This window comes from Grampus griseus (assembly GCF_964374135.1).
Source record: "Grampus griseus genome assembly, chromosome: 1".
Classification (NCBI taxonomy): domain Eukaryota; kingdom Metazoa; phylum Chordata; class Mammalia; order Artiodactyla; family Delphinidae; genus Grampus; species Grampus griseus.
In genome coordinates, this window is record NC_139017.1 from 31,338,715 (window position 1) to 31,360,732 (window position 22,018).

Consider the following 22,018-nt stretch of genomic DNA (forward strand, 5'->3'; position numbering starts at 1 on the left):
GGAAAACTCTTGGGCAGTTTCTACTAGTGCTAAACATACCCAGTAATTCTATTCCTGGGTGTGCACCCAACAGAAATGAGTGCTTGTGGCTACCCAAAACATACAGAAACACCCAACAATATTCAGAGCAGCTTTATTCCTAACAGCCACAAAACTGGATCCAACCCCAGTGTTCATCAGAGGAGAGTGAATATTGAGGCATTGTCATACACTGCAACACTACTCAGCAATACAAAAAAAGACAGACACTCTGCCGCACACATCAACCTGGATGGACTTCACGTGATGTTGAGCGAAGAGAAGGCAGACACAAGATTCCATACAGTATGACTCCATATAAATGCAGCTCTGAAACAGGCAACACTAATCTACGGTGGTAGAAGTCAGGATAGCAATTCCCCTGCTGGATTGTGGGGTATTTAATGGGAGGAGGTGCTGGGAAGGTTCTATATCTTGATCTGGGTGGTAGTTAATGGGTGTGTATATAGATAAAAGTTCATCTACTTTTACACATGTTGCACTTAAGATGGCACGTAGGGGAATTCCCTGGGGGTCCAATGGTTAGGAATCCATGCTTCCATTGCAGGGGGCCGGGGTTTGATCCCTGGTCAGGGAACTAAGATCCCGCAAGCTCCATGGCGTGGCCAAAAAAAAAAAAGATGGCATGTAAGCTCTACTTCGATAAAAATTTAAAAGAAAGAAAGAAGAAACAAAAAAAAGGAAGAGACAAATGAAAAGAAAAATCAACAACAAAACTTGGCCCTCTCGTAGGCAAAATGGTACAGTCATTCTGGAAAACAGGCAATTTCTTAAAAAGTTAAACCTTCGGGCTGCCCTGGTGGCGCAGCGGTTGAGAGTCCGCCTGCCGATGCAGGGGACGTGGGTTTGTGCCCCGGTCTGGGAAGATCCCACATGCCACGGAGCGGCTGGGCCCATGAGCCATGGCCGCTGAGCCTGTGCGTCCGGAGCCTGTGCTCCGCAACGGGAGAGGCCACAGCAGTGAGAGGCCCGCGTACCGCAAAAAAAAAAAAAAGTTAAACCTTCATCTCCATGGGAGCCAACAATCCACTTTTCGGCATTTATCCTAAAGAAATGAAAATGTATTTCACACAAAAACCTGTATATGAATGTTTATACCAGCATCATTGATGATGGCCCCAAACTGGAAATAACCTGATGTCTTTCAACAGCGAGTGGATAAACTGTTACATATATACACGGAAAACTACTGGGCAGTGAAAAGGAATAGACTATGACATTTGCATCAGCGTGGTTGGATCTCAGAGGCATTGTGCTGAGTAAAAACCCAATCTCCAGAAGGTACCTGCTACATGATTCCATTTCTATGACATTCTGGACAAGACAAAAATATAGGAACAGAGAACAGAGTAGTAGTTGCCAGAGTCTAGAGATGGGAGAAAATGTCTGAATACAAAAGGGGCATCACTAGAGAAACCTTTGGGGTGTTGGAATTGTTCTATATCCTGAGGTCACAAGAATCTATAGGCGTGTAAAAATGCATACATTATACACCAAAAAAAAGTGACTGTCACTGTATGCAAATAAAAAACAATTTAGTAAAAGCAAAAAACAACAAGGGAGTTTCCTGGTGGCCTAGTAGTTAGAATTCCGGGCTTTCACTGCCATGGCCTGGGTTCAATCCCTGGTCGGGGAACTGAGATGCCACAAGCCACGAGGCATGGCCAAAATATAAATAAATAATAAATAAATAATAAAATAATAAGATAAAATTATACATAAAAACAAAGATCCACAATAAAACCCTATCCTCTCTTCACCGACCCTGACCTTCACTCTAAGCCCAAGCAGGAAGGGCAGATGGCAGAGACCTCAGGACTAGGACTGGGCCTGGCTCAGAGCAGATATTCATGATCTTAATTTCCTATCCAACCGCTCACATGGCTTTAGAATCATCGCTGTCCTGTGAAACGCCATTAGCTCACCGTCCATCTCCACGTGTTTGCTTTTTAATCCTTAGACCTCACCACTCAGAAACAGCTGAGCTACCCACATGACTCTCTAAGGGAGAATTTGTTCTCTGAGGTCATGGCCCTTTGGGGGAAAACTTATCACGTACTAGACTCGTCGTTGCCATAACCCAGGGCTCCTCCCAGCTGGTGGGGCCAGGGTGTGAGCTGTTATTTATCCACGTGGAGAGAATTGCAGGTCAGTTGTTCTTGGTTATTTATAGAGTGCCCACCGTTCCCCACAAGGTCGGGTCCCATCGCTCCTTGGCACATGTACTTGTGATGATTGGCTCTGCTTAGAATTCCTTCCTCCCAACCCAAGACCTTGCCCCTGCCCCCCCGGAGTGTTCAGGAATCTGATGAAACGTCACCCTCTCTCCCCCCAACCAAGGCAGAATCCGTTACCTTGTCTTCTAGCACTTTGCATACTCAAGTCCTGCTGATTCTTCCCCTAAATACCCACCAATGGTCCCCTCTTCTCCACCAGCACTATCCTGGCCTCAGTTCAGACCCTCTCACTCAGACCTTCGTGAGGCTGAGATAGCCTCCAGGCCACCTTCTCTGCTCTGACCGCACACTTCTCCGATTCTCCCTTAAACCTTAAAACCTCCCATGGTTCCCCCTCAGTGGGGTAGGCACACGAGATCCTGCCCCGGCCAGACCCCTGCTACTTTTCTCATTCCCACCTCCTTCCCAGACGCATCCCCTACACACCCGTAAAACACAGCCACCCACTCTTTGGCCCTTGCACATTCCTGCTCACACTGGTCCCCCTACCTGGAAGGTCCTTCCTACCCCTCTATTTAGCGAAGACCCTACTCCAATCCCACCTCCCCTGAGCACCATGCCCTCCTTCCATCTCCCCAGGGACATTCATCGATTCAACAAGTATTTCCTGAACACCTGCTTGCTGGAAATCAGAACGGTGAGTAGGATGGATAAGGACGCTGCCCTGGGGGAGCTCCCATTCTCCCGGGTGAGACTGATGATAAACACACCCACACGTACTGTAATTTTAGAGCCATGAAGGTGCAGGGCAGGTTGCGGTGGCCTCCCTGAGGAGATGCCACATAGGCAGGGACTTGAAGGAGGTTCTTCTCCCTTTGTGTTCCTGAGCACTTTGTGTTCTTTATGGGCTCTCCTATTCGCTGTCTGACTTAGCAAATCAGAACATTGCATGGAACATAACTTGTACTAAAAAATTGTGCTTTGGGGCTTCCCTGGTGGTGCAGTGGTTGAGAGTCCACCTGCCGCTGCAGGAGACACGGGTTCGTGCCCCGGTCCGGGAAGATCCCACATGCCGCGGAGAGGCTGGGCCCATGAGCCATGGCCACTGGGGCTGTGTGTCCGGAGCCTGTGCTCCGCAATGGGAGAGGCCACAGCAGTGAGAGGCCCGCGTACCACAAAAAAAAAAAAAAAAAAAAAATTGTGCTTTGTTTCTCTGAAATTCCAATTTAACTGGCTGTCCTGTATTAAATCAGACAACCCCACTCCTAGGGTCTCCCTGCCCCGTGAGATCAGGGAACAAGGACTTTCGTATCCTCAGGGCCCAATCCTGTGGCCGGCTTGTAGTAGGTACTCAATAAACAGTGGAAGAATGATCTGCAGCATTTATTACCCTCTATGGCATTTTTTATTTGCATAGAGTCTCCTGGACACAGTAACCTCTGCAGTGGGGACAGTGCTGGATAACGTCCTTTGTGCCTAATGCAGGGCCTGGCTACAGGCAGCACAAGGCAGGCTTGGGGGCTTTAGCTGCCCTCCTACCCTCTCCACCCATGGCTCCCCTACCTCCTTGCATAATAACAAAGTAAGAAAAACATTTTAAAATGTGGTGAAATATGGAAAACTGACATTTTCTCAATCTTATATACACAAATAAAAGCATCTTTGGAAAACTTTGCCATATGTATTGGTGTGCAGTATACAATTTAAGAAGAAACTGTTCCGTCCAGTTCCCTGGCTATGCCCTTCCAACCAGACAGGCTCCCCTAAACTTCTTCTCTATTGAAATTGTGGAACTGGCACACACAGCTGGTGGTTAGGGGTTTGTTATTTGAGCAAGGAGTGTGAAAAGACCGTCTTGTGATTCTAGCTGGACGTGTCTGTCTCCCCACCAGACTGGCGCTCTGTATTGTTCCTGGGCCTTGCACGTGGCAGCAGCTCAGGAAATGCGAGTTGAAAGCCTGACTACCAAGAGCAACAGATCCTACCTGACCTTAAAGCTCCCCCTTCAGCATGCTTCCCCAAAAAGGCCACTTCAGAAGGGTCCCGCTTTGCCTTCTGGAGGTCAGTGATGCCATCAAGGCCCAGCCTACACCACAGACTGGGTCAAAAGCGGCAGCCCAGGAAGGGTGTGGTCTAACTGCCCAACGAGTTCTATGAATAAGCCCAGTCTTCACTCATAGTTCATGAAAGGAGCACTGTCCCAGGGCTGCCTCAGCCCCTGTGGGTTTCAACTCAGAAGGAGAATGTTGTTGCTTGAGCCTCTTTCGCGTTTTAAAAAGCACAAGGAAAGGCACTGTGTAAAGTGTTTTACTTCTGACCTTTTTTTTTTCATTACTCCAAACTGCTGGATGTTGAAATCCTTGCATTTACCTGTGAATTGCCAGTCTGTGTTTATGTATAGAGGAGGGTAAAGACTTGAAGGGTCAAAATTATTTTCAGTTTCCCCGTAAATTTCTCCACAACTTAGCTTTTCATCGAGCATCCTATATTTATTTCTGTGTAATTATGCCATTATTTGATGCATTTTATAACCAGAGATGCTAAAATTGTTCTCTCCCACTTATGTGCTGAAGTCAGATGAGCCAAGATGGTGCCACAGAATCTAGACCCACCCAGAAGTTAGACGGGGCCTCATTTATCCATGGAAGATGGTCCTGGATGAACACACTGATTTATCCAGGAGAATGAGCACAGAAACATGGTAGGTTATAGTGTCAAATATTAACTCAAAGACAGAAAATTAATTAAGAGCACACTACGTACTTGTGTTCAAGGGAAGCCAATAGCAGATCTATTTCATACATTGAAGGCAAAATTAAGAGTTAAATGCAAAATAGAGGAGAAAAGGGAGAAGGAAAAACTGAAGACAAGTTGGAAATAATGAACTTTGCCTTTTCTTGGATGAGCTGTTGATTAGCAGGCAGCTAGCTAAGAGGGAGGTCAGCATGTTCTGCCCTTGGCAGCTGGATGGGTCATCAAAGAAGATAATTCTAGTCTTTTATGGATTCTCCAGAGCCCCTGGGAGTATAACTGGGCTGTGAACATGACAAGCGGTCCCTGTGTCATGTCTGCCAGGGTCCTGGGTGAGCACCCCCGTCTCTGTTGTGCTGGTCTACCCCACAACCCTTATAAAAATTTCTCAGGGGCAAACAAATGCAATCAACCTAAATGTCCAACAAAGGAAAAACTGCTAAATAAACTATAGCATGTCTTCAGCAGAGGTTACCAAAGATATTTTTAAATGTTTTAGTAATCTAAGAAAATGTAATAAAAGAATATGTAATAGTGTGGGAAGTTGTTAATGATATACCGGTAAGTTAAAAATAAAAAGTAGATTTCAAAGGAATATCTACAGGGAATTCTGGGTAAAGATAACAGAATAAACACACGTGTATTTTTTTGGCTCCTCCCCAAACCCTGCTAAAACAACAATAAAATGATTTTTTTTCCTAAATGAAATGAGCTCTTTGTTAGAAACTTAGCAGTGATATTAATAAACACAGATTCTCTAAAACGGATAGCAAACAGTGAAAATTTGCGTAAAGCCAGACTAAAGGAACATAAACCTGGGCCTGTAACTATGGCCTCAAAGGGTATTTTTAAAGGCATACACTTGCAAACATAGGGAGGAAAAAAGAAAGTGACAAAATTTGGAAGCACATGGATGAGTGATCCACACAAGAGAGTCCAAGGAGATTCCCAACCTGACGTTGAAGGGAGACCAAGTAAAAAGGGCAAAAAGTCTGTGTAGGAGTGAATCAGAAGCCTCCAAGGAAAGATTTCTTAAGGAAGGTGAAATTGTTGGAATAACTAATATGTTTGACTTTACAGAGAGGAGATATAGGCAACTGGCAGAGATTTGGGGATTGAAATAATAATAATAACAAGGACAACTAAACAAATAAAAAGGAAAAACAATCATTAACTCAGGAAAAAAAAAAGGTAATCAGACAAGGACTAATCCATCAGGATCCAAGCAGGAAATAGAAATTATACAGTAATTTGAAAGAGTTATTAACTACTATAATAGTGGATCGGAGTAAGGAGGGATTGGCTGCTAAAAAGTGAAGAAAACTATAGCGTTCAAAAAAAGCAGACACAAGGGGCAGCCACCAGCCCCTCCAGCTGAGATAAAGCACCAAGGAAGCCCCTCCCTTCCTAGGACGAAGATCCAGCTCACTGAGTAGCAGAGAAGTCTCCGTGGAGCTGCAACAGAGGGACTTGCTGGAAATCTCTAAACTTGCTTAAAACCCACCCTCTAGGGTTCTGGAAAAAGCCATTTATGGAGAGGTGTCTCACTAGAGACACCAGAAGGGGAATTAGGGAAGCCCCTGGCCGTTGTGCACTACAGGAGCCTGGCCATCCGAGATGGGCACAATAGCATGGAGATGGAAAGCCCCTTCCTTCTTGCAGCGTCTCTCCGGCACCTGCTACTGACAGGGCTTAACATGGTGCCACCCAGCAAAGGAAAAGTATTTAAAAGGTCCAATGTGATTTTCACAGAGCAGGCAATGAAGGGTAGATTGGAGCTGAGAGGCCATAAATTGATAACTGGCACAAAGACCTTTTTTAAGTTTATTGTGAGAATAAAATAAGATAAAATATGTGATGCTCTTAGCACAGGGCTTGGCAAATAAAATGAGTTCTCAGTTAATGGTAGTTACTCTGCTGGGCGATTAGTCGGCTGTTAGCAAAGAACACTTTCAGTGTATTCTTGGGTAGCTAAATGGATTATCAAAGAAAACAATTTCAGTTCTTTTTAAAGCTTTTTTAAAAAATTTATTTATTTTTGGCTGTGTTGGGTCTTTGTTGCTGTGCACGGGCTTTCTCTAGTTGCGGCGAACAGGAGCTACTCTTCACTGCGGTGTGCAGCCTTCTCATTGCGGTGGCTTCTCTTGTTGCGGAGCACGGGCTCTAGGTGCACAGGCTTCAGTAGTTGTGGCTCTCGGGCTCTAGAGCGCAGGCTCAGTAGTTGTGGCACACAGGCTTAGTTGCTTCGTGGCATGTGGGATCTTTCCGGACCAGGGCTCAAACCTGTGTCCCCTGCATTGGCAGGTGGATTCTTAACCACTGCGCCACCAGGGAAGCCCTCAGTTCTTTTTAGATTATCCACGAGATCTCAGGAGTTCAACTGTGAGGTATATGTGACAATATATGAGGATATACTGGAGTGAGGAGATTGATGAGAAAATCCATTAGCAGAGAATTGCAATAGCCTAGGAAAGAAATGAGGAGGGTCTCGGTGGGTGGTGCCACTCCCTAAAGAAACACTAAGGCCTCAGCCATGGCAGTGGGTGACCCACCAGGTCAGAAAGTGGTTTGTCTTTAAGGAAAGATGTCTTCAGAGCAAAGCACAGGATCTACCCTAGTAGTGTGCCTTAGTTGGAAAGCTCTGGGCTGCAGGTAACAGAGAGTCTGGCTAGCCATTGCTTGAACACTCACACAGTTGGAAGTAGACCATTCCAGGTCAGGTCAATTCAGTGGCTCAGAAAGGATCCAGGTGGCATGAATGTGCAGCTACTGCCATTCATGCGCTGCTGCTGTGAGTGTAAATTGGTACCATCCCTTTGGAAAACTGGCACTATCTACTAAGTCTGAATATAAACATACCCGATTACCGAGCAGCTCCACTCATAGGTGACCAAAACACTCTTCATGGCAGAAGAATGCTCATAGCAGCAATATTTTTAACAGCCAAAATCTGGAAACTATCCCCATGTCCATCAAGAATAAAACTGGATAAATAAATTGTTACATATTCTCCCAGTGGAATTCTATTCAGCAATGAGAATGAATGATCTGTAACTACATACAACGTGGATGAATCTCACAGATGTAATGTTAAGTGAAAGACACCAGATGCAGAAGAATACTGTGCATTCAGAAAAGGACTTGTCAGGATCCAATCAGTTTCCATCTGTATGAGGTACAAAAGCAGACAAACTTGTCTATGATGTTAGATGCCAGGATAGTGTCTACCCGTGGGGGAAGGTAGTGATTAGAAGATGCTGGTTACACAGGTGTGCTCAATGTGTGAAATTTCATGGAGCTGTATGCTTATAATCTTCTACATATATGTTATACTTCAGAAGTTTTAAAATAGGAGAAAAATGGGCTTCCCTGGTGGCGCAGTCGTTGGGAGTCCGCCTGCCGACGCAGGGGACGCGGGTTCGTGCCCCGGTCCGGGAGGATCCCACATGCCGCGGAGCGGCTGGGCCCGTGAGCCATGGCCGCTGAGCCTGCGCGTCCGGAGCCTGTGCTCCGCAACGGGAGAGGGAACAACAGTGAGAGGCCCGCGTACCGCCCCCCCCACCGCCAAAAAAAAGGCAGATACTGCCAGAATGGATTAAAAAACACAATCCAACTGTATGATATGTACAAGAGATATACTTTAGATTGAAAGAAAAAGAGTGGAGAATGATATTCCATGCAAAGAGTAACCAAAAAGAGTTTGGGTGGTTATACTAATATCAGACAAAGTAGGCTTTTAAAAAAATGTTGCTAAAGACAAAGAAGGACATTTTATTTTTAAAAAAAAAATTTGGCTGCACCGTGCAGCATGTGGAATCTTAGTTTCCCGACCAGGGAACGAACCCATGCTCCCTGCAATGGAAATGCGGAGTCTTAACCACCGGACGGCCAGGGAAGTCCCAAAGAAGGACATTTTATAACGATAAAGGGTCAGAATCCGTCCAGAAGACATAACTGTTATAAACACATACACACCTAATAATGGTGCCGCAAGATACATGAAGCAAAAACTGACAGAATTGAAGGGAAAATAGACAATTCAACAGTAATAGTTGGTGACTTTAATACATACCCACTCTCAGTAATGGAAAGAACAACTATACAGAATATCAATCAACAAGAAAATAGGAGACTTGAACAACACTATAAACCAACTACACCTAGAGATCTACAGAACACGCCACCCAACAAAAACAGGATGTGCATTCTTCTTGAGTGTAGTAGAAACATTCCAGGATAGTTCATGTGTTAGGCTATAATACAGGCCTCAACAGATTTAAAAAGACTAAAGTCATACAAAGTATGTTTTATAACCATGATGGAATGAAATTAGAAATCAATAACAGAAGGAAATTTGGGAAATTCACAAACATGTGGAAATTAAACAACATACTCCTAAAAAAACCAATGGATCAAAGAAGTAATCACAAGGGAAATTAGAAAATGAAAACAAAATGCAAGATACCAAAATTTATAGGACGTATCTGAAGTTTAGAGGGAAACATATAGTAAATGCCTATATTTTAAACAGAAGAAAGATCTTAAATCACTGTAAGATAGAGGGATGTGCAGAGGCTTAGGGGAGCTGAGAGATGGGGTACTTAGCTTTTCCATAAAGATGACATTTTAAAGGATGAGTAAGGCTGGAGGAACGTGGGAAGGGAATTACAAACAGAGAACAACTTGAGCAAAAGCACACAGGCATGAACTAGCATGGGGTATGCAGGAGAGCTTTACACAGTTCAGTATTTCCAGAATGTAAAGTACGTGGCAAAGAAGGCTGAGAAGGCCATAGGGGCAAGTGGGTCCCAACCCTGGGGGTTTTATATGCTCTGCTGAGAACCTTCGGCTTTATTCTTTGGGTCACTGAAAGGTTATAAGCAGGCGTATAATGTGGTTCAGATTTCCTTTTGGAAAGATCTTTCCAGATGGAATTGTCTATGTGGATATTCTGGAACAGATTGCAAGGAGTCAAGGTGGAAAGATTGGAGACGGAGAGGCTGGAAAAAGAATCACTGCCACAATCCAGGGGGAGAAAACGGAGCCTGAACCTGAACAGGAGCAGTAGTGGTAAGGCTGGAGGGAAGGAACTGGATTCAAGGAGTCTTTAGGAGCCAGGGTTGGTGGAAGTTGGTACTGATTGGAGGTGGGTGAGGACGATGCGTCTAGGACACCCAGTGTTTTGGATTTGGGTGAGTGCTCGCCACAGTGAATGAAAACCAGAATGTCAGAGGAGAAACAGGTCAGAGGGTGTCTGGGCATTGTCTTAAACTGTTTTTCTCTTCCCCCTTTTCTTGTGCACTGTCTTGGAGGAAATGCTATCCTGGTAGTACCATTTCTGCCAGGGATGTGCTAACCTCTCTCGAAACGCTTACACACTCCCCTCATGGATCCCCTGCACTCCCTTCCCCAAAGGGCCCCGTGCCAACGTGTCTTGCCTCCCTGTTTCTCGCACAGGGTCCCCCGGAGCACACCAGGCATGGCAGTGAGCTGTTGGCTGCTTTCTCCCTGGGCTCCTAGGCCTGCTGTGTTGAGTATCCTGTCCTCTCCTGTTCTGGGCCACCTCCCTCTTCTATGAACATCTACCTTTCAGGACAAGGTCACAAACTACAGGCCTGAGCACCAGATTTCCCTCAACCATGTGTTTTATTTGGCCTGCCCTGTATTTAAAATATTTATATTCTTAGATGTAAATGCCTTTGAAGGAGGGACCAAGGTTCTCTGTCATGTTCCCTGGAAACCTCTGGTTGTCTCACCCTTGGCCTGCTTAGCTCATTTCCCTTCATGCCTGGCGGCTTCAGTCTTCTGAACTAAGCTCCACTGGAAGGGGAGATGCAGGGGGTCTTGTCCGTCAAGGGGCAGCATCTTGACAGAATAGGTCATTGGCTTCCCTGTCACCGGACAGGGGTTTCCTGTAGAATGCCTTTGGGAGGACAATCTTACCTCCCCCTCAAAAATAAAAACCAATTGCCCATGTATTAGACTGAATTGTATGAAATTGCCTATATTGAACTGGTTTTGCCCCCCGAAGATGGTAATTTCACATGGTTCAACTGATTAACATGATCCTGACTTAGTCACTAGTAGAACAGTGGTTCTCAGCCTGGGTTGCAAATTAGAATAAGCTGGGAGCTTTTTAAAACCACCCTTGCTAGGACCTCCCCCTAAGACAATTAAATTCAACTGTTTGAGGATGGGGGCAGGCACAGGGATATTTTTAAAGTTCCTGTGCAGCCAGATTAAGGACTGCAGCTTTAGCACATCACTGGGTCAGTCATGAGAGAGGCTCAAAAAGAGTCTTCAGCTCAACTCCTTAGCATATTACCTGTGGGCGATGGGAGCTGAGTTTTAGGAGCCCAGAGCTTCCATGTGGCTGCAATTACCTCATGCAGCGACTAATGCAATTACTTCATGCATTAAATTGAGTTAATAAAAATTAAAGAATTTCCATCACAGCAAAAGAAAAAAGTGTATTAAATACACATGTGCATGTGGTACCATCCTAAGCACATTACGAAATGACTGCCTTGTGAGAATTAGCAATCTGGATTTTGCAATATTGCCTCTGCCAAACCCACAGAAGAGCCCAGTGGCATTAGAGAAAGACACAACAAACTGGAAAACGTTCAAAGATGTGGCCCTGGACATGCACTCAAGAGCATACACCACAACAAAGTGTGCATCTTGGCCGGGCTAATTAAATCATTTCAGCCATACATGGCAGTTTAGTGAAACACTCTTTGTGAGTTATAACTCCTTTGCATTCTTAGTAATTCTAGGAGTTTCACTTTCCCCTTAATGTCTTTTTTTTCTTTTAATGAGCAGATGAAAAAAAACCTAAACTAAATAAATATATATTTAGAATAAAAGAGAAAACAGCATATATTACTTTTGGGGTGATGACAATGTTCTAAAATCAGATTACGTGATGGTTGCTCAACTCTAAATATAATAAAAACCATTCAATTGTACACTTTGAACAGGTGAATTTTATGGTATGTAAGCTATAGCTCAATAAAGCTGCTCTTTAAAAAAAAAAACAACCATAATACTAGGGTTGAAAAAAAGAACTGAAAACAGTTAATATAAATTCTGAATTTCCTGGCAAAGAAGCTGTGTGTGTGTGTGTGTGTGTGTGTGTGTGTGTGTGTGTGTGTGTGTGTGTATGAGAGATGCTGTCCCTGGGACTTGAGAGGTTCCCTCAGAAGGCACTGACAGAGGTGCCACAGGAAGGGTTAAGTGGGCAGTCCCGATGCTGTAAGCAAGGGGTGGGCTAGGAGTAGCTCTGCAGAGCCGGTGGCAAAATGAGAGAAAGGAGTTGCCCAGGAAATGCAGAAGCAGCATCCATAGAGAGCCCCATGCAGGGAACAAACCTGCCCCGGAGGCAACGAGACACAGCACACCTCCTAGCAAGGAACAGAAGGACACGTGTGCTCCTTCACTTACTAATCCTCCCGCCACCTCCACCCAGGCTGGAGCACCTTGGACCAGTGTGAGCTCTCCTACAGCTCCCTTCCATTTTCTTGATGCAGAATTGACTTAATTCGTTTCATTAGGATCCATCATTGTGGGTGTATTCTCTGAAAAGAAGGAGTGTGTGTGCTGTGTTCGTGTATGCAGGCACCTTGAGACAGTACTCCCCTCATACCTTGAGATTGCTGGACTCTTATGTTCCCCTTATACCTAGGGCTTGACAGATTGTCAGAGACTTAGAAATTCTGCAAGAGTTGAAGGAAAATGCTTACAGTGATGAAGGGGCCAGGAAAGAAACCTCCAGTGATCCCGATTCCCCAGGTCTGCAGGACCTGCTCTCCTAAAGCTCTTTCAACTGTTGAGGATCTACCAAGCGCCATGTACAGGGTTAGTGCTATGGGAGATATAGATGTGAATAAAACACTGTCCTCAGCTTCAAAGGGTTTACTGTTCAGGGGAAGAGGTCAGACATATCCCCAAAGACATCAATACAAACCATACTGCGAGAGAGGTACAAAGTACTGAGTCTCAGAAGCCCAGGAAAACACGTACAATTAGAAAAGTCAGGAGAGCCTTCCTGAGCAAATGACTTTAGAGAGATATGTAACATTTTCACAGATGAAGGTCGGGGTGGGGTGAGGTGGGAGTCCCGCAGGAAGTGAGCTGCCCTTGGCTGGAGGGGGACAGCCAGATCCCTGCTCTGATTTCAACTCAATGCACTTCAACACATCAGTGCAGAGACACTACCCTGCGTGAGGCAGTTCACAGGTGGAAATAAAGGTGAAGTAAAGTCAGTCTGTGTCTTCAAAAGCCTTGCAATTCAAGGACAGGGAAGAGAAAGGCAAAGGGGGAGATTAGACAAAGATACCTAGTACCACAAGATATCACATGCGTTGTGAAAAGAAGCATCACAGAAGCCTTGGCAAAGTGCTCCGACCTAAATAACGGAGGCTCTGCCTGACCTTCCATTCTGTTTCTCAATATTAGACTGTAAAATTCTCAAGGGGGAGGACCAGGCCTTCTTTGTCTTTGCATGCCCTGGATATAGCTCAGTGTCCGGCCCTTGATAGACATTCATTGAAGGAAGGAAGGTGGAAGGGAGAAAGGGAGGGAGGGAGGGAGGATGGGAGGAAGGAGGGAAGGAAGGAACAATTCTCCCATCATTTGCTGAGGAAGTCTGGCTTTAAATTCACATAGCACTGCCTAACTTTGGTTCTTACTGTCCCTCTCTGCTCCCACCCATATTTTGCTCACCTCAATCCTCCCTCCCTTATTGTTAGTGTGGGCTGACAATACCAGCCCACACTATCTTCCTGGACCTCAATTCCTTCCGTGATCACAGAGTCTGTGCTGCATAATTTTAAGTACTCCGTATTCCTTGCAGCTGCTTCCTGTGTGCTAGTCATGTAAACTCTTTGAAGGCAGAGTCCCTTTCTTAAATGACTGCATCCCCCATAATACCTAGAATATATTGACTGTTGATTGGTTGGGAAATAAGGCCCATTACAGGAGGGAGGGGCAGAAACACATCCTGGGGTGGCATGCACAAAGAGCCTGGATAATGGGACCTAGTGGAGAGAAAACTGGGGGACCAAACAGTTTTGCTCTCTGAAAGCCTCTGACACAGAGGCCCCAAATCCATGATTCTCCTTCTCTGAGGACAGAAGAAGAGAAGGTGTGTCTGTCCTGCAGCATGTGGGGTGGATGGAAGGATTTGATGGATGTGAAATTAAGCACTGAAGTGGGTTGCCTAGAGAGGTCATGAACCCCTCTCTCTGAATGTCCCTAAAGACAAAGGGATCACCAGGAAACTGAGGCTGCACTGACTGGCCTCCTGAGGAGCACCAGTTGGGCAGTCCATCCTTGCTGTCTTTATCAGAGTTACAGGTAAGAAAGAGTCCTTTGGGGGTAAAGCATCTTAGAGGAAATCTTGATTTGCCCTTTTGCTTTATGATCTCCGGATGTAATGAACAAGGTTTAGGAGGATTCGCTGACTGCAGGCAGACCAATGTTACTGTGTAGAGAAATAAAGTGGACTCTCATTACTATCCAGCTCATTGCCCCAAGAATTATGTGTTCCATGGTCAGAAAACGACCGCCAAGCATTTTCAAATACATCCAGTGAAAGGCTGATACAACTCCTGCACTTGACTGTGTACTCCTTCTTGCAATGACGTAATGTTTTCTGCAAAGGGGCTGCCTCCCTAACTAGATTGTCTGGAGCAGATATCAAGACCAATTATTTCTCTAGGATCATCTGATACTAAGTGCTCAACAAATACACAAATGAATAATAACTAACATTATACAATAATCTGCAAGTACTCTCCCCACACATTTCCTAATTTAGTCCTCACAACAACCCTGTGAGGTATGTACTATGATAAACTCCCATTTGCCAGGTAAGGAAACATACTCTGAAAGATTAAGTGGCACACCTGATATCATACAGCCAGTTAAGGAGTTCTTTCCTTTGCTTAAATGAACTATGGAGCCTGAAAAAAGTGTCAGCCAGGGCTCTCCCGTCACACATCGCATGGATCAGTGTGCATTATAATATTTCAGGGACAGGCACACGAAGTCCAAGTTTAGTATATGATGAATAAGTGAATGGATGCGTTATACAGCGGATGCACCGTAGGGAGTCAGTGGAAAGGAGACAGTTTAAGAGAAGGAAGAATCTTTAACTCAAACTATTTATAAGGAGGGAACTCCCTGGGGGTCCAGTGGTTAAGACTTGGTGCTTTCACTGTCGTGGGCACGGTTGGATTCCTCCTCAGGGAACTAAGATTGCACAAGCCCCGCGGCAAGGCCAAAACAAAACAAAACAATTTATAGGGAGTCTACTGAGTGTCAGGCATTGGAGACCCAGACACGACTGCCCTGTCCTCATGCGCCTTACAGTCCATTGCAAAAGACAGACGTTAAGAAACTATTACAATAAATTAGTCACACTTTTATTAAATGCTACAAAATGTAGCAGGGAGCTTTGGTCTGGTCCGAAGTAAGAGCGCTCACTATGGTAAGGCTGGCCTCTTTTGGGCAAGGGGTTACACTTATATAGGCAGAAGCAGAAGCCGAGGCAAATGAAAAGGGCAAAAGGAGGACGGAAATTGCTTCTCACAAACAGAACTTGACCTAAGGGACCCCTACTTCCAGTCCCGCTGACTGGCTGTCTAGCTGCTCACGAAAACCAGGAAAGAAAAAGCTAAGGCTAGAGAGAAGTTAGAGGTCCATTTACGTAAGCGGGGCGGGGCGGCAGGGAGAAGCAGAAGAGGCGTGAGCCTGCGTCAAGAGAGTTAAGCGGACCAGCCCGGGACGCAAAAGGTTAAGGCGGGCGGTCCGGATCAGGTCCGGTAGGCCCGCCCACCGGAGGGCGGGGGTGGGGCCTCGCGGAAGAAGCTCTTGGATTGGCCGCGGGGAAGGCGTTACGCTAGGAAGGTACCAACAGTCGCGAGCCGCGGAGGCGGGGGGGTGGGTGTGGGACCGCGGGGTGAGGTGGCCAGGGAATGGCCGGGCCGGGTGTGGGCGGGAGCCGCAGTAGCGGCGGCTGGGGGCGGTGAGCGCCGCGTGGGGCTGCCCCTTCCCGGAGGTGGCGGGGGCGGCCGGGGCCGCGCCGCGCCGCACCGCACCGCGCGGGCGGCCATGGAGCGAGTCTAGGGCGCCGCAGGTGAGCGGCTTGGTGGCGGGAGGGCGGGCGGGAAAGTGCAGGCCCACCCGCGGGCGGGGCGCGGTGCGTGGCGCGCGCCGGGCTGGGGCCGTCTGGGGGCGGGGCGCCTCCCTGAGGGGCCGGGCACCAGTGCCCAGAGCGGTCAACGAACGGTGGCTGCCTCAGAGACCGGCCCGGGCCGCACGCCCCGCCTCGCTGACCCCGAGAGGGCTCCTACCGGCCGTCGTGGCTGGAGGGACGCGGCCGAGCCCGTCGCCTCCTCTGCCCGCCTGAGGCGCGGGCCTTACCTGGGGGCGCCTTGAGCCGCCCGGGATCAGTCCAGTGACCCACCCTCGCGCCCGGACGCGGTCCCCAGAGGCGACTGGCCCTGGTGCCGCCCTCGTGTCCCGCCGAGTGCCCGTTGCGGCGGCCCGGGGGGGCAGCTGTATCGCGCGCCCGCGGGCCCACTTCGTGGCCGAGAAGTGCGAGTGACTTCCAGGCCCGAGGCAGGAGGCAGGGTAACCGTGCCTAGGGGTCCGCGGTCTCCTCGGGGTCGTGCACCCCGCGCTCGCAGTCGGGCAGAACTTAAGGAAATGATACGGTTGTCCCAAGTGGGTTGCGCTTGAGATTTCATTTCCGGGTGCTGTGGTCCCGCAATTAAAAGCGAACCGAAACGTTGCCATTAATGATGAGCGTGAGCAGTTGTCAAGTTGCGTCCTTGATTGTGGGATCTGATAAGAGTTTCATTCTAATCAAGCTTCTGTTACCTGCAAGCCTCTTGGTAGGAAGAGAAGGGGTAGAAGGATGTTGGAGTGAAAGTGGAGGGGACAGGACGTGATTGGTTGTTAGGGAATTATTAGTCCTTTAAATGGCCATATCGTCAGTTGGAAGGGTGAGGAGTTTATAATTTGGGAAAACGAGGGATGCTGGGTACAGTGACTTGAGTTTAGGACCAAGTATCAGTATCATCCCCACCCAGCTAGTTTCCCTTCAGAGGTTTGATTTCTCACCTTGAAAAGAAGGAACAGGAATGTGGGTCTTTTAGCTTTTAAATTGCAAGACTTTATGTAAAACGATAACTATGATTACTGTTTACTAACTATTCCTATCCTCCTTGTGTTGTAAATTAATGCATAAATTTCATTGCGGTTGATTATTTTTTATTATTTATTTATCTGGCTGTGCCGGGTCTTAGTTGCGGCATGCGAGATCTTTTTACTTGATCTAGTTCTCTGACCGGGGGTCGAACCCAGGTCCCCTGCGTTGGGAGCGCAGTCTTAACCACTAGACCACCAGGGAAGTCCCATGGGGTTGATTATTTTAAATTGGGTTAGAGACCTCAGTGTGCTCTATGTATTGCAGTCCTGAAATTTATGCAGGACCTTTGAGCTAAGCCTTAGAGCTCTTCCACATACATTGTTATTTATCATCAAGACATGTCCTTGAGAAACTGAGATACAGGTGTTAAAGATGCTAAGTTATTTGCCTAGACTTAGAGCCAGTCTAAGGTAGATTTAAAATTGTTTTGCGTTAAATTAATAACTTGAAGTTTGTGGAGATGTTGGACTTTGGCCCCTAGAACTGTTCAGTGGAATCAATCAACAGGAGGGCCTTGCACCTTTGAAAGTGCTTGTCAAAAGAGAATTAAGAGGCATAAGCAAGCAATTCAGAGTCAGCCTCACTTACATTAAAGTGCAGTGATAGAAATGAATGGTGGTAAAAGATGATCAGGAAATCTTGGAGCTCATAGCTTTTCTTCAGTGTGACTGGTAAAAATGTGAGATTGATTTGTTCTCTTTGTTTCTCTGGAGCTAGTAGGAAAATAGCCATGATTTAGTTAAAGAATGAAAATTGGAAAGCACACACCCTGGGTTCTTTGAATAGGGAACAAACAGATCCCTGTTTCTATCATCTAATCCTTTATGTCATAGAATTTCTTTATGTTGAGTTGATAATTCCTTGACTTTTAGTCCATTCTGTTGACTTCCATTTGTAGACTCCAGTTCTTTCACACAGCGTTAAAGCCTCTGCTTTTTTTTTAAATATTTAAGATGTATTTTTATTTTTTTGCATCTTTATTGGAGTATAATTGCTTTACAATGGTGTGTTAGTTTCTGCTTTATAACAAAGTGAATCAGTTATACATATGTTCCCATATCTCTTCCCTCTTGCGTCTCCCTCCCTCCTATCCCACCCCTCTAGGTGGTCACAAAGCACCGAGCTGGTCTCCCTGTGCTATGTGGCTGCTTCCCACTAGCTATCTATTTTACGTTTGGTAGTGTATATATGTCCATGCCACTCTCTTGCTTTGTCACAGCTTACCCTTCTCCCTTCCCATATCCTCAAGTCCATTCTCTAGTTGGTCTGTGTCTTTATTCCTGTTTTACCCCTAGGTTCTTCATGACATTTTATTTCTTAATTTCCATATATATGTGTTAGCACATGGTATTTGTCTTTTTCTTTCTGACTTACTTCACTCTGTATGACAGACTCTAGGTCCATCCACCTCATTACAAATAGCTCAATTTCGTTTCTTTTTATGGCTGAGTAATATTCCATTGTATATATGTGCCACATCTTCTTTATCCATTCATCCGATGATGAACACTTAGGTTGTTTCCATCTCCGGGCTATTGTAAATAGAGCTGCAATGAACATTTTGGCATGACTCTTTTTGAATTATGATTTTCTCAGGGTATATGCCCAGTAGTGGGATTGCTGGGTCATATGGTAATTCTATTTTTAGGTTTTTAAGGAACCTCCATACTGTTCTCCATAGTGGCTGAACCAATTCACATTCCCACCAGCAGTGCAAGAGTGTTCCCTTTTCTCCACACCCTCTCCAGCATTTATTGTTTCTAGATTTTTTGATGATGGCCATTCTGACTGGTGTAAAGCCTCTGCTTTTTGTCTTTTCTGAATTTTGAATTTCTAAATGAAATTTTCTGTTTCTTCTATTTGCAGGGCAGACTTCAGCTTCCTACACTTTGTATGACCATCATTTTAATGGTATAAACCGTGAAGCCAGATACTTCAGCTCTTGAATTGACAACTTTTTAAAATAGCAACCACAGTGGTTGTCTCTCAGTGACTGCTACAATCTCATAATAGAAACAGGAGGCTGTTCTTTGTATTCTGTGGCCATAGTTGGAAACAGTAAAAAGGAGACTGTCTTCTGAAGGTGATGTCAGGCCACTCTGGGACTAAGGGCCAGGTAGTGGTGGGGTGAGAAGCACAGTTACAATGAGGCACTACAGTTTGGTGTAGTAGTGATGATGATTGATGTACTTTTCTTTTTGCACCTAACAGTGCATAGTGCATAGTAGGTGTGCAGTAAATGTTTGGTGGTTGAATGAATAAATGGAAAACAGTATGCGGGAGGAGGAAATATTCTAGGCAGATGATAAATTGTTTAGTTCCTCTTTACAAGAAAAAAAAAGCCAAGAAATTGTGTTTCTGATTCCTGTTGAAAATAGTTCTGTTGAGATGGGTATCTGTAAAGGATGTTACTTGCTGGAGCTGCCTTGAGATCTAATTTTGTGATTGGGTGGTGTTCTAGCCACCTGCAGCCTGGGTGCAGCTTCACAGACCTGCTCCTGCACCTTTCTCTGGCTAGGCTCACCGAGCAGTTGGATTGGTAGACAATATTTTTGCACTAATAGAAGAACTAGAGCTCTTGGTATTGGCCATGCCAGTATCATTGACCCGACTGTGTCCGTCTTCTGGTCCTTCATATTGGGGGTGGGAGAGGGGAGTTATCCCTCCCCGAAATGCTCCTCATTCCACACCTGTAAATCTCTCCCACACCTGTAAATCTCTCCCTCTTTTCCTTCCTTGAGCTGCCTCTGTAACACTCAGGGAGTAATGAATTCATTGGCACAGACCTGGGGTACAGAACAGAAGACCTTACTTTGGAACTGAAACTAGCTTTTGACCAACTTATAATGTCAACATGACTGCTAGAGCCATTTAGGAGAGAATGTAATGCAAAGCTCTCACTTGTGACTTTAGTCATTCATATCCAAAATCAGAAGAGGGAAGGCCTAGCTCTGGACCTGGTGAGTTTGGGGGGTTGCATCTATTATCCCAGTATGAGATAAGAAATGAAGGCTGATGCAGAAAGGTATTGAGCTTTGGTGTGTGTTTAGCAGACTACTTTCTGGCAAGGTAACTACCCAATGGAGGGGAAGGTGTTAATTTGGGTACATTTTAAAAGGAGGTCAAGGAATATGAAATTATGAATGTGAAACACAACCAAGTACAGGATGAGACAGTGAAGTTGATCATTCCATGCTCTTAAATGCTAACTTTCTGCTTTATATAGCAGTGTGGGAATAAGATATTGGGTGCAAAAATTCTTATTTTAGCTATATTTTTGTGAAGAATTTTTTACAATGTATTATATGTTTTGTTGTCTTTTTAAGTAATATAGTGAAACCTTTATAGACTTGAGGTTATGGTTACAGACAGTAATCCTGTAGGGCTTTGAGGTGATTGAAATATGTAAGTTGTTAGTCCCCTCTGCTTTTTGAATTCTTGAATTTGCTTTCAGTAGGCAATCTGTCTCTTTCAGAGGTGAAGAAGCTGTACTTTTGCTGTTGTTAGCATCCCTGCTGCCCTTTTTAAAATTTTTGCAGCTTCTGATCTTCTGTGGAGTAGCAACCCAGATAACACTGCTTCCTGAAACTGAATGCAAAACAGCTAAATAGGCTTAGTGAGGGTCTGCCTGCCTCTTCTGTATTAGTGGATGAACTTTGTGACCGTTATTTTGGCTGCCCAAAGACCTTTTGTTCATTTCCTGTTTCTTATCCTTGGTTTAGATAGTGAATTTGCCCTCTGTATAGGTGCATTTATGTCCCTGTAGTTCCTTCTGTAGAAAAAAGAAAATGATATGGAAATACCAGTGTTTGGTTCTCGTTTCAGAAAGCATTGCCAATAACACTTGAAAATTTGGTTCCAGCCCTGTCTTGTATCATTCTTGGGCAATGTTGGACCATCTCCAATCTTCCTCTTAGCATTTCCAGATCATCTTTACTCCCAGTCCCAACCAACACCAGACACCAGCTTGGCAATAGCAGTTGCCTTGAAAGATGGAAGCAGGGTATACAGAAGGCAGCAATTTAAAATTGAGTATATAAAGTTGGTATACATATTTGACATTTCAACATTCTTACTGTACTGTATATCTGAATTCATTATGTGACTTAGTTTCCTTATGTCTGTTAAAAAAAAAAAGAGGCCATCTTTAAACCAAAGAGTTGAAGAAATTCTTATAACCGTAAAGGTCCCTCTCCCGTGCTCTTCACTCCTTTTATTCAATAAGCATTTTATCCAGTACCTCTCATGTGCCCTGCACTGTGCTAGGTTACTTGGAACTACAAAGAGAGTAAAACATATCCCCTGTCCTTGAGGAACTTACAATAGGGTAGAGGAGACAGGCATGCCAAAAAATATATGTGTGTATGTATGTGTGTGTGTGCATTTATATTCATATATAACAAGGGATCGTGCCTGGAGCCACTCAGCCATAACTCAGCACAGACCTGCTTGGGGTTCCTATTTCTAAAGTGATCTGTGGCCTGTCAGCTTGACAGACCCTAGAACATAAAGTTAAAAGTGTGAGGTGTCACTGTTGAATAAAGCTTACATACCTTTTCAAGAACTGTAGTGAACTGAACAATAAAGATGGAAAACATGAAAATCTGAAGTAAATGTTATATGATTTGAAATTCCATATTTCTATGCTATATAGTAATTATATTCTATATAGCCTTAAATGATTGTTAGATACCGATAATTGAGCAGTGAAATACCTGTAACTTAGGAAAGTTCATTATACCTGGCCCATTTGAAACAGACTGCAAATTCTTAGGCATTTCCTTAGAGTTTCTAGATCAGTGAACACTGCATGTGTTGGTTTTTTAGAACA

At 45.2% G+C, this 22,018-nt stretch overlaps 1 protein-coding gene across 3 annotated transcripts in view; it reads left to right on the top strand.

Moving 5' to 3' along the window:
* Positions 1-16,044: 16,044 nt before the first annotated feature.
* The window catches only part of FAM20B (FAM20B glycosaminoglycan xylosylkinase), a 41,613-nt gene continuing 35,639 nt past the window's right edge, over positions 16,045-22,018 (top strand). For all 3 annotated transcript variants that reach the window (XR_014297720.1, XM_082670936.1, XM_082670938.1), the window contains exon 1: positions 16,045-16,110. The gene's annotated coding sequence lies outside the window, so the exon portion shown is untranslated. The remainder of the gene's footprint in view (positions 16,111-22,018) is intronic.